The 11,352-nt window shown below is 42.3% G+C and overlaps 1 long non-coding RNA gene across 1 annotated transcript; it reads left to right on the top strand.

The window, feature by feature from the left end:
- Nucleotides 1–8,754: 8,754 nt before the first annotated feature.
- LOC124700238 lies at nt 8,755–9,859 on the top strand. The gene is made up of 2 exons (XR_007001688.1): nt 8,755–8,837; nt 9,603–9,859. It is a non-coding gene; the product is annotated as an uncharacterized LOC124700238 (long non-coding RNA).
- Nucleotides 9,860–11,352: the final 1,493 nt, after the last annotated feature.

Consider the following 11,352-nt stretch of genomic DNA (forward strand, 5'->3'; position numbering starts at 1 on the left):
TCCAGCTTGAGACCCAAAGTAGTACCAGGTAACACATGACACTTGAGTGTCCCTTTCTTTGCTTTCTTGGATATGCACGTTTGGTATCTGGGTGGTAAGTAGGATGATAATTAAGCTACAAGTATAATTATAAGGACATTCCAGAATATAAATACCTGAACATACTTTTTAGAGATCTTTTTATTTGAGAATGTTCCTTTCTATTTACATGTTACAAGATAAATTATTGCATTGCAATCTTTTCTAAAAACTTCTTTTGGACACTTTTGATGGGATATTATCTTTGTAGGATTCCAGTTTGATTATGTTTATGATTGGACTGTTCTTAAATATCAGCAGTCACAGATGATCGGTGTTCCACCACGTGATATTGTCAGTGCATCGAAAAGTTCAATTTGCATTTATCTGTGGTGATAAATGTCTGGTAGATTTTCATGTTATGGTGTTTTACGCCGCTGCAGCAGGACATCTCGGAGGCGTGTCTCCCATTGCAAGTTGTCTGGTAGATGTTCCTATTCTGGTGTCAAGAATTGAATGCACAAGGATACCATGTACCATTTACATGTTCACCTATGATCGATTTAGTTGTTCAATATAGCCTTTTAGAAAGTGCTTATAATTTTGGAATCTGCCGAGGGGTATGTATAAATTGTTGTTTAATCCTGTAGTGGTCTGCTTTATATCGATTGTTTTCTCATTACGTCTGGGATCTAATTGTCATATTATTATGCACTGAATCTTATCTGTTTGGAATTTCAATACGGCAACCATTGAATGGTATCATATTGGCAGCTACTTTTATCACCATTATAATAGATAAACATTGGCATGAGCTTCCAAGGCGCACATCTATATCTAGTATCATGTAAGTCCACCTACCATACTGTAACTTCGTGGTGTTTTGAAACTGACCATACTTTGATATCAAGAGATCGTCTGGAGTGATGTTTTGGCTCCTGGATGTATATGCCCCCTTTACTTTGAACTACAACTTTGATATATTTTGGAATGTTAAAATATTTCAAACAAAAAATTCACATGTACATCTTCGCATGCTAAGTGCGCACACAGTCTTTTGCATGAAAAATCAACTTTTCGTTTGAGCGGTGTAAAAAAGATAAAATTTAGTGTTAAAAATAAGGCTTTTTGTGAGACTTGTTTTTTTTTTACATCGACCACAAAAAATATCGGTTCTTCACGAAACTGCACGAACGCACATGGATTGTCGAGATGTACATGCGAATTTTTTTATTAGAATTTTTGACAATTAAAAATATGTATTTTGGTTGGAGAGAGCATATACACCCAATAGCCGAATTGAATTTCCTGAAATCGTCAATGCATTTTCTTGGCGGTCACCACGTTCATGTATATATACACGCAAGCCTCCCTCTTCAATCCTAACCTCACCATCAACCTCTCGACTCATCGCAGAAAGAAAGTCTATACAGTCCATATTCATAGTTATGAATACACGAATGGTAGATTTGCAAAAGCCGTTGCCTTTGCTTATCTGATTCCTCGAGAACTAATGCATAGCTTTGAGAATAGAGGGCTTCAGGATAAAAAGTATTAATATTACAAAGGGAAGCGGTTAATTTATAGATAATGGGGGTACTACATCACAGCAACCGAGTGAAATTCTTCATGGTGCTGGCTTGGGATCCACAATAGCAACGTCTCGTTGCGGTTTTATTTGCTACACGGATTAATCATGGGGAACTTCATCTTCACTGCGGAGTACAAACCATTGGTTTCCATGCAAGTCAATTCGCTTAATTTTGTGCTACAATGTAAATTTTTTTTTTGTTTCAGGCACAAATTGTTTTTGTCTGTTACAACTTATAATTAGTTTTTATGGTCTACCAACAATTTCAATACATCAACTTATGTTAATTCCAAAGAACAAAGGACATCCAATCCTAGTTTTGTCTTAAGCTCATCCAGAAATGGCCTACGCTTCTTACACACATAGATAATAGTGGAAAGAAATTGTTGTCCTAATTTTTTTTTGTCTATTGTGCCAGAACTTAGCTGAGTTAATCGTATAATAATTAGTACAACACACATCCTCAAACTCTATATACCCAAAATTTTTTTTTTGCCTCTGCCACTGCTCGGAATGCCGGCAGAGGTGCGCTTGTCAGTCAATACTGATTTTAAGTATGTTAAGGATAAGGTCTGGAAAGGGACATTTCTCAAAGTCATGTCTCCACTTTCAATTTTATCAATTCCTTCATGGAAAATTGGCAGCTACCTCAAGTCAGGAGAACATAATATGTGCAACAACCACACGGCAAAAGTTGATAAACCCGTGCTATAGTACGACCATAACATGCTATAGAACTATAGCAGCACCAGAACATCTCTTACTCATGAGTCATGAACATCAATGCATCTTTTTGTCGGCCGCGTTCATATTTGTGCACAAACCACCACTTCACTTTTAACCTCCCCTTGACCCTTTTGTCTCACCGGAAAAAAAATGTATACAATCCACAACGATCTACCAATGTCGTTCGTTGCCTTTGCTTATACTCCCCATTAAGGGTAATGTATATCTTTGAGAATGGAAGGCATCAGGATAGAAGAGAATAGGCATGCAAAGAATTGTGCCTGGAAATAACCTTGTTGGAGGCATTGTTTTAAGAGAGGGGACTATCTTCAGCGCGAAAACCTAATATTTAGGCGGCATTGTGTCCTCCCACACGCTGCCTGCTTCGCCGCGCCGCAGCCGACCTGCTGCTGTTCGTGGCTGAAGCGAAGGAGGTGGAGGCGAAAAAGAGGTGGGGAAAAGTGGGGGAGGGAACGCGGGTTTGGCCTCTACTGTGATGCAGGTCACTGACTGGTCGGGCCCGCGATGCTTCCTGACATGTGGATTTCCCGCCAAAATCCCCGGCGTGCGCGGCATGGGTGTAGGCCTTCGGTAGGCCTCCACGAAAGCCCAAAAGCATCGAGCTCTGGAGAAGCCCAATACAGCGAGACTGAGGATTTGCCGATTTGATGTTCTCAGTCAGCTTTACATGTCCATGCTTGGAGGGTTTCTAAAAAAAACAACATGTCCAGGCAGATTCAAAAAACAAAAAAGTATAGCCTGTGAGTCCACCTACCATACTGTAACTTCATGATGTTTTGTACTATAAAAAGAAACCGACCATACTTTAATATCACGAGATCTTCAATGCATTTTCTTGGCAGTCACATTCATGTATATATACACACGCAAGCCTCCCCCTTCAGTCCTAACCTCATCATCAACCTCTCGACTCATCGCAGAAAGAAAGTCTATACAGTCCATATTCATAGTCATGAATACACGAATGGTAGATTTGCAAAAGCCGTTGCCTTTGTTTATCTGATTCCTCGAGAACTAATGCATAGCTTTGAGAATGGAGGGCATCAGGATAAAAAATAATAGTATTTCAATGGGAAGCTGTTAATTTATAGATAATGGGGGTACTACGTACATCGCAGCAACCGAGTGAAATTCTTCATGGTGCTGGTTTGGGAGCCACAATAGAAATGTCTGATTGCGGTTTTATTTGCTACACGGATTAATCACGCGGAACTTCATCTTCAGTCCAGAGTACCAAACATTGGTTTCCATCCAAGTCAATTCGCTTTTGTGCTACAATGTAAAAAAATATTTTTTGTTTCAGGCACAAATTGTTTTTGTCTGTTACAACTTAAAATTAGTTTTTATGGTCTACCAACAATTTCAATGCATCAACTTATTTTAATTCCAAAGCAACAAGGACATCAAATCCTAGTTCTTTTGTCTTAAGCTCATCCAGAAATGGCCTACGCTTCTTACACACATAGATAATAGTGGAAAGAAACTGTTGTCCTAATTTTTTCAGCTATTGTGCCAGAACTTAGGGAAGAACGTTGAGTTAATCGTATAATAATTAGTACAACAGCTCAAACTCTATATACCCAAATAAAAAAACTTGCCTCTGCCACTGCTCGGAATGCCGGCAGAGGTGCGCTTGTCAGTCAATACTGAGTTTAAGTATGTTAAGGATAAGGTCTAGAAAGGGACATTTCTCAAAGTCATGTCTCCATTTTCAATTGTATCACTTCCTTCATGGAAAATTGGCAGCTACCTCAAGTCAGGAGAACATAACATGTGCAACAACCACAAGGCAAAAGTTGATAAACCCGTGCTATAGTACGACCATAACATGCTATAGAACTATAGCAGCACCAGAACATCTCTTACTCGAGTCATGAACATCAATGCATCTTTTTGTCGGTCGCGTTCATTTATATTTGCGCACAAGCCTCCACTTCACTTTTAACCTCCCCTTGACCCTTTTGTCTCACCGGAAAAAAATGTATAAAATCCACACCGATCTACCAGTGCCGTTCGTCGCCTTTGCTTATACTCCCCATTAAGGGTAATGTATATCTTTGAGAATGGAAGGCATCAGGATAGAAGAGATTAGGCATGCAAAGAATTCAAATTATCTTGTACACGATTGGAGCACTTCCCAGGCAACTAACTGCAGTTCTACGAAACAACCATGTTCAGGCAAAAGAATTTGTAGCGTATGCAACGGTTCTATGTGAGATTAATAAACCGAGCCACCGCCAATTCACAAGTCCATTCTTTGTGGCACGAAGGTTCGGTGACTAACAAGGAGGCTCATAATTTGTTCCAGGTGTCCTAACACTAGTGGAAAATTGTGTGCTATGCCAAACTGGAACCCTTGAGTCAAGAGATCATTTATTCTTTGAGTGTGAATTTGCAGTGAATTGTTGGTGCAAACTGAATATTCAGTGGGATACGTCGGTACCTCTGTCTGGAAGATATATGACTGCCCGATCGAATTTTGCTGGCCCATGTTTTCTGGAGATCATCGCTTGCTCGGCTTGGAATATCTGGAAGCTTAGAAATGATGTTATCTTTAGAGGGATACCAGCATCCATGGCACGTCTGTAGTGATCTTTTGTTACATAGATTTAGAGTTAAGACAGCCCTTGTTCAGCCACTTGTTGACTGGCTGCTAGCTCTCTCCCTTTAATTTTCTTCCTATGTTTTTGGGACATTTTTACCCACCTTGATGTAATCCGTGTATAACTTCTGTTGGTTACCCTTATATATATATAAAAAATTACACCGTAGGGCTTCTCCTACGGTACAGGCTTCAAAAAAAACAATAGTGGAAAATAGGCCTTCTGCGGCGCACCAAAAATGCCTTCTGTGGCGCATATCTCGATCGCCACAGTTATCACGCGACTAGTATTTGAATTATGTGGCGCACTAGGTCAATATGCGCCACAGAATTTTCTTGAAAACTTATGTGGCGCACCATGCCAATATGCGCCACAGATTTTTTTTTTGAATTTTAAAAAAATGGCGGCCAGATCTAGATCAAGATCTGGGGCCGCCTGAATTTCGCCGGTTTTTTCCTTGGAATTTCACCGGAAGGTGAGTGGTTGGGTGGGTTGGGTTGGGTTGGGTGGGGTGGGGTGGTGGAGGGGGAGGAGGAGGCCGGCCGGAGGAGGTGGTGGAGGAGGAGGTGGTGGTGGTGGTGGAGGAGGAGGAGGAGGAGGAGGAGGAAGAGGAGGAGGAGGAGGAGGAGGAGGAGGAGGAGGTGGTGGTGGCCGGAGGATGAGGAGAAGGTGGTGGTGGTCATCGTAGGAGGAGGAGGGAGAAGAAGGGAGGAGGTGGTGGTGGTGTGGTGGAGAAGAAGGGAGGAGGTGGTGGTGGTGGGAGGAGAAGTGAGGAAAAGTGGAGGAGGAGATTGGCGCCTCCGAAATTCAAATTTCGGGCCAAAACTTCTGTGGCGCATGGGCAGTTGGTGCGCCACAAATTTTTTTTCGATTTTTTATTTTTACACAAAAAATCTTGACTTGCCGTATCTTTTTATTCTTTTCGAATTTGGCGATTCTAAAAATTGTCAAACCGGGTAGCCTAGGTGAATTCGGATGTAGAATTTTCTCCCGATCATTTTGATATATTGTGCGTTTTTTTCGAGTTCGTATGCAACCAGACATTCAGTTTGATGGTTTTGCAACGCAATTTTGCAAAAAAAAGTTGAAATTCATGTTTGTCTAGATGACATAATGCATCGGCACCTCGAAGGATTTTTTTTTTGATTTTTCTATCTATTTCTTTTTTATTTTACAGTGCTAAAAAGGCGATCTTCGGGGGGGTGGGTGGGTGGAGTTGCGTGGGGAGAAAAAATCTTTCAACTTTCTATGGCACATATGCCTACATGCGCCACAGAAAGATGAACTTGTGGCGAATTTTGACTTTCTGTGACGCATATGGGCATATGCGCCACATAATTTTGACTTTCTATGGTGCATTTGGCAGATGCACCACAGAATTCCCTTCGTCCATGTGCAGTGGTGGACCCCGCGTGGGCCCCACAAACTTTCTGTGGCGCACCTTGCACATGCGCCACATAATGGCCAATTTCTGTGGCGCGCCAGCTGCAAATACGCTAGAGAATTCCCAGAAATTCTGTGGACTATTAATTTGCATGCGCGCAGAAAATAATTTTGTGGAGCATGCACATTTTAGTGCGTCACAGATGGTATTTCTACCAATAAGGATTTTTCTACTAGTGCAACTAGCAGGCTTGGAATTGAAGTAATGCATTAAGGGAAAAAATCAAGTGGGAAGAATATACTCGACATACCCAATTGACCAATATGAGAGTTTAGATGAGGAAACCACAAATGCAGCCCGGTTCTGTTTTACTTTTTTCTAAACTTCAAAACTTTTGATTTCAAAGTTTCAGAAAATTTTGAAACAAATATGTAGATGTAGAGAATGTTGAAATATAACGGTGTGTATATTTTCAGATTATAATACATCATATATTGCCCTCAGTAAAAATAACAAAGTCTCACAAAATGACAAAATCTTGATTTTAGTGTATTGTTCAATACTATTCAGCAATGCTGAAATCAAGATTTATTATTTGTGCTGAGCCCAAAATACAGCATATTTTAATCTGAAAATTTACACACTTGAAGATTACAATATTATCTACATCACACTATTTTTCTCAATTTTTTTTAACATACTCAAAATGAAATTTTCATAGTTTTAAAAAGCGGCTTACATGTAGCTCGAGCTACAAAAGTCCATTCTCAACTTAGAAGGAGATATCTTGCGACTTCACCAGTTCACCCATAATAACATAGTACCACCCTAACATCTCTTAGATAACAAACATCAGGGCATTTTATCAGTCACGCGCACTATATATATGACAAGCCTCCCATCACTTCTAACCTTACCTTCCTCTAGACTGGCCGCAGAATTAAGGTCGAAACAGCTCACACACGTAGCTTTTATATACAAGAATCGTAAATTTTCCAAAGCCACTGACTTTGCTGGTTTGCTTCCTAAAGGAATAAAGCTTAACTCTGAGAATGGAAGGCATCGAGATAAAAAATAATAGGCTGACAATTTTTTTTGTCAATTTGTACGTGACCAGGGCACTTGCTAGACAATTGAGTGCAATGGTAAGGAACATTCAAGTTCATGAAAAGAGCTCCGCGGTGGTTTGGGATCCACAAAACAACAATCTGACTCGGGTCTGCTCGTCGCATTAGTCCCGCAATTTTTTTTTTCGTCGCTGCCTAAACATTCTTCCAGTATGCGTGTGTATGTGAGCGTCTACGTTTGTACCGTGTTTCTCCAAATTAGCTCTGACTTCCAAATGTAACAATGTATCTTGTTCATGACATAACAACATTTATGTCTACCGTTCAAACATTTTTAACCTATTGCATCTTATAATATTTTTTGATCTCACGGTAACTACAGAAACAATTTATTTAATTCCAACACCACAAACGGACCAGTGAATATAAAATTCGTTCTTTCACATTAAGCTTCTACAGATACAGTTTAAACTTCTTATTCACAAAAGCAGAGACAGAAATAAGGCCTTGAGAAATTGTTGTCTAATTGTTTTCAGCTTATGTTATTTATGTTTGTTGTATGAGTTGTATGGAAAAGTCCATAATGCCCCGATACTGAAGTTTGGACCAGCCATACGTTCTACACACTTCAAAACAAGAGGGGAGATCAAGATGATGTCGACCTACATAGGATCGTCGGTCAATGGAGAGCCTTTCTCATTATGATTTCGTCAAGGCTACAATCACTCTACTCTCTACATGCCACTTGGACATCTCAAATGAAGGAGAGATCCACGAACACATTAACAAAGTCCACCAGCAGTTTCTCCCACGCGAGCAATCTGCAGCTCTCATAGATGCAGGCACAATGGCTTTCACCGCCACCCGGCTGGGCAAGATCCACATTGATGTGTAGCGCTATTAGGGATGCAAGCGGAACGGAGTGGCGGACAATGGCATAATAAGAATGTGGTGCTAATTTTATAGCTATGATGAGTAATCTTAGAAGAGCTCTAAGCTCCCAGGGTTCCGGCGGCCTGTCCTTGCTCCACCATTTTGCGAATTTGTGATCGTTGGATCAGGAATAGTTAAATCGTGGCCATCTATTTAGTCGGTTCAGCAGCCACAGTTAACCACGCCGCATCAGGCTCCCATGGTGATAGCGCTGGGCGCCATGGCCAGGAAAAATCCATCGCCTCATCGCTCCGCTCCCCTTCTCTAGCCACTTCCGTGCCGTCCCTCAGTCAGCAGAGGTCTCTCCACCCGCTCCCCCTCCCCCTTCACTACACCACAACCATACTGTCCCTCGAGCGCCAGAGGTCCGGCGAGATCCGCGGGGAGCTGCCGGCGGCAGGCGAGGTTCTTGGGGGATTCGCACACGTCCGGCCAGGTCTGCGGGGAGCCGCAGGGAGGCAACGAAGTTCCGGCGAAAGAAGAGCCTCAGGAAGGTACTGAGATCACTCTGCATCTCTCCCGCTTTCTTAAATTCCACCGTTTATGGCTGAAAACTCAGGAAGCAACATCCTAGTGACAAATCGACATGAAGATGCATGTTTGGACTAGGTCCTGATGTGAGAATAATTGAAAAGTCTGCAACACCTTCACAATCCAGAAAGTCTGCAACACCTTCACAATCCAGTTGCTTTGCACCATGCTTTGCATCAATTCCTCTGCCCTTGCGAAGAATAATCAGCAGGCATGGCCTCCCCATCAAAGCTAGGGTTGCAGGAACCAATTGGATATCTTCAATATGTTCCCAAAGAAAGAAGAATTTTGTTTTGTGATAAAAAAATATTCGTGTAGAATCCAATAATTCTTGAAGATAAAATCAAACGATCCTGCAAGACAGCAAAAGCTAAGCACTCAAGCAGTCACATCAGAAAATAGAAGTTTATATCAAATGATGGTGTAAATTCAGACCCACGGTAGCATGGAGAATATAACATAATAAGATAGGATGTTAGTACTAAGGTTGTGGCATGAAGCTGAAATAGTATTAAGCTGCAGTAGCGTTTGGTATGAACTGAAACTTCTCCATGTTCCTTGTATTCTTGGAAGCCCCATTTTCTGTCTGTATTTAAAGCAAACATGGCAAATCATGTTTTCAAAGCATGCCTTTGAAATTTTGTTGTGTTCCTATAACTATTCATGCCTTTTTGGTGTGTTTCCGTTGCAAGTATTATCTTACTTTCACTGAAATTCCTTATCTGCAGGTTACGATCATGCAATGGGAATTAATATCTCCAACGGTGGGGAGTAAAGGATCACTTTCTCATGCAACTGATAGATTAATAGTAAGGATGACTGCCAGAGTTCAACCTGCAAGTGTGTTCTATTTTGAACAGGTAGTGCCCTATGTGCTGCTGAAGTTTGAAACCTTTTGTTACCGTGTTTGAATATATTTGACAAACTTGTAAGATACCTCAAGGCTATGTTTGGATACATTTGGGCATGATTTACTGTTGTGGTATCTATTTAGTTGGATTTTTAATTTAATTTTCTTGATTGCAATGGATGGTATGTACTTTCGAGTGGTTGATACGCTGTTACACTGTGTGATGCTATACTTCAGTTATTTCTACATTTTTAATACTAGAATAATAATATCTATCGCAAGTGTGTATCTTGCTATGCAGATATTCTTTCATAAATCATCTATATCTTTTATCAAAAGATAGATGGTCAGTACTCAAAATGGTGCAGGCAGAACATGCCCGCTGCGATGGAGCTGTTCATACTACCGCGACATCATGAGCATCAACGCGCCTGCTACCCGGATGATCTGGATGCGGCAGAGCTCCCCGCAACAGCAACGTGCGTTTGAGGCGGAGGAGACCAACGCCTATGCCCGTCAGGATGAGGCGGAGGTGGCGGCGCAGGAGGCCGCCGCCGAGGAGAGCGACATTCTCTTCACGGAGTCGCTGCTCCGCCAGGTGAGGTCGACAGCGACGATCATGGTTGATGCCTCCGTGCTCATGGTGCATGCCGAAGCGGACCTGGCGGAGGCCCAGGCCAGGCTCGCCGCAGATCTCGCCATACACCCACGGTCAGACCCACTTACAGGCTGAGCCAGAGTCGACACCAGGTCTCAGCGCCGCCCCTTCTTAAAAGAAGGTCTCAGTGCCGCCCCCAAGTTCACCCCGAACGGCGCTGCTCCAACGCCATACGGCTCGAGCCAGTGCACTTGGAAAGGCGCCGCCCCTCCTCTGTGTCGCTGACGTCTGCCCCAGCCGCTGCCTCCTCGGTTAGTTCATGTCCCTCAGTTCCCTCTTGCGCCACCACACGAGTTTTCCCTAAAGAGGAAGAGGCCCTCCTCATCTTTGAATTGTGCGAGGTCGCGTTGACATTCCTGGCTAGGGGCATGTTTGTGTGTGGTGATTGTTCTACATGCCCACTGCAGGAAGCTGCAGCTTTGCCTCCCACCACTGCCTGCTTCGAGTGAGGTTCCTTTCCTCCCGAGATGTGAGTAGATAGATACCCACGATGGAGAAAGGGAGAAGAATGATCAGGAGTTTGCGAGAAACTCTTGGTCTGTTGTCTACGGGAGGTATTCAATCATATATAACGTGACAAAGGTGTTGGATGAGTGCAGTGCAGATGTGCTTCAATTTAGGCACAATGTGGATGGCGATGCCATGCTCAATTGTGGTCCATTAGTGGTTTCCAGGAGTGGAGATGAACATGATCTGAGAAGGAGCTTCACATGCTCATTCCATACTTGGCTGAAGACCCAGGTTCTTTTCTTTTCGAGAGCACGCGCAAAACGTGCCTTATCTTTATAGAAGGAAAAGACCCAGGTTCACTTAACAGCAAGCTCAATAGAGGATTCAGTTTGTGACATTGTAATTGAATTGTTTTCTGTAGAGCTTTGGATACTATTTTGTACCAGGGCCTGAGAGTAGCATTTCTAGAACACCTGTATATGCTTGAATTACAAAACCGTAACAAACTGGAATTAAACTT

Source organism: Lolium rigidum, chromosome 3 (assembly GCF_022539505.1).
Source record: "Lolium rigidum isolate FL_2022 chromosome 3, APGP_CSIRO_Lrig_0.1, whole genome shotgun sequence".
In the NCBI taxonomy this organism is placed as follows: Eukaryota; Viridiplantae; Streptophyta; class Magnoliopsida; order Poales; family Poaceae; genus Lolium; species Lolium rigidum.